Genomic DNA, 2,150 nt, shown 5'->3' on the forward strand with positions numbered 1-2,150 from the left:
TTTTTTAGAGAGCAAACTAAATTTTGTGATTGAGACAGCCCTTAATCACTGACTACTGAGCAAGGGACCTGTGTGATTCACAATCAGAGTTTAGGTCCACACCTGATCACACTCACCTGTTTGTGACTTGATAGTTAGTAAAACTGAAAACCTTGATTAGTGTGTTCAGGTGCACTGCACTAGGTTGGAGCAAAACGCTGCATGTAAGTGGACCTTGAGAGACAATGTTAAGATCTCCTGCAATATATTCTGAACATGACAATTCAGAGAGGCAGGATGACTGCTAGATTGATGACTTACAACACTGGTGTCCAGTCCTGGGCATGGAGGACCAACGTTCTGCAAAGTTTCTGGTGATCCTTGATCAGCTGCTCAGGTCTGCTTAATTGGGGTTGGAGCTAAACTCTGAAAAGAGAAATAAGACAACAAATATTACGGTTAAAAAGTTAAACATTTTGATTCATAAATATGCACATCTGAAAATGCACAAAGGTGAGAAGAAAGCAATGTGTTAAATGAGAACTTTCAACCCACTGAAAAATGAGCAATATTAAGTCACAGATGCATTTTTATTTATTCTTATTATTATTCTTATTATTCTTGAAATAAGTTATAATTACCTTGTGGTTTATTGATGATTTTCAGTCTCTGAAATAAAAAAGTTCTATCAATTATGGATGGCATCATACATACATCATATGTAACGATATTTAATATAAGTTCTAACACCGTGTCTACACCGGACGGCGCAACAAAATACAATAGAACCTATTATAATCAGTGATGCTGTTTACACTGGATGCGGCGCGACACAACAAATCCCTGACAGTAAACTGATGCCTCGTTCTATTTATGATGTACTGACACAAAGTTCAAATGATTTTTAACAGTCACTTTGTCGCATCCAGTGTAGACACTGTGTAAGAGTGTGTAGCTTGGAGATAGAGAATGGGAATCTGCATCACTGTGCATTGCATTCTGGGTATACAATACAAATCACCAGAGGAAAAAATGACAATTTATGTTAATATTTTTAAGAGCTTCTTGGATTTTATTAGAATAAATGGATTAATATTTGAATCCCTTGTGTTATTTAAGTTTGAAATAAGTCTCTTATGTTCACCAAGAAAACTGCATTTATTTGATCATAAATAAAAACAGTAATGTTGTGAAATATTATTATTAAAAATAACTGTTTTCTATGTGAATATATTGTAAAATGTAATTTATTCTTGTTTTCACAAAGCATGATTTCTGAAGGATCATGTGACACTGAAGACAGGCATAATGATGCTGAAAATTCAGCTTTGATCACTTTTTAAAACATACTGAAATAGAAAATAGTTATAAAAAAATGGTAATTTCACAATATTACTGTATTTTAATCAAATAAATGCAGCAGTGGTGAGCATAAAAGACTTCTTTCAAACACATGACAAATCTGACCCTTAAACTTTAGGTAGTGTATGTTTGAGGTATTACTTACTAGTCATATGGTTCATAATGTCTAGATATGTTCTTCGACAGGAGATACGCTCCAACTCTAGTGCACGGCCATCAGCATGGAAGAATCTAGCAACATAATCTGTCACAGAGTCAACAATATTTATTATACAATGCCATTGCCAGGTTTATTATAAATAAACTATAGCAGAGGCGAAATTCAGAAAAGAAAAATAATAATTTACAAAATATACAAAAAAGGATTTAATAACAGAATGTACATTTTTAGGTTTACTTATTTAGTAATGCTCTTACAGTGTTACTTATGTTTGGACATCAAAGCCCGTTTAAAATAACTAACAAGCAAACACACACACACACACATATATAATTTTGCTAAAGAAAATTACAGATGCATGGTGATATAGGCGAAATATGTTGTGAAATATGCATATAAAGTTATTTAATAAGCTTTCTCAGATCACCTGTGTTTTCTATATGTCAGCAGCTCCCTTCAGAAATGTTAAAATCAGGAACTTCTCCTGTGTCGTAGAGTTGTTGTTTTTTTTCGCTTCTGAAAATCACAGAACAAGTGGTATCAATATGTTTACCATGAAAGATCAAAACCTCTTTTAATTAACGTAAGTTTCAGCCCATTTTCACGCTCCATGTAAGTGACGTATCCGTATCCGATTAACTGTACAGGT

General features: G+C 33.5%; 1 long non-coding RNA gene across 1 annotated transcript; it reads right to left on the reverse strand.

Annotated features, from left to right (window-relative positions):
* Nucleotides 1–92: 92 nt before the first annotated feature.
* LOC107733799 (uncharacterized) lies at nucleotides 93–1,995 on the reverse strand. The gene is made up of 4 exons (XR_001639022.1): nucleotides 1,929–1,995; nucleotides 1,487–1,572; nucleotides 621–648; nucleotides 93–405 (listed from the first exon to the last, which is right to left on the reverse strand). It is a non-coding gene; the product is annotated as an uncharacterized LOC107733799 (long non-coding RNA).
* Nucleotides 1,996–2,150: the final 155 nt, after the last annotated feature.

This window comes from Sinocyclocheilus rhinocerous, unplaced genomic scaffold, assembly GCF_001515625.1.
Source record: "Sinocyclocheilus rhinocerous isolate Xijiao unplaced genomic scaffold, SAMN03320098_v1.1 scaffold4658, whole genome shotgun sequence".
Taxonomy (NCBI): domain Eukaryota; kingdom Metazoa; phylum Chordata; class Actinopteri; order Cypriniformes; family Cyprinidae; genus Sinocyclocheilus; species Sinocyclocheilus rhinocerous.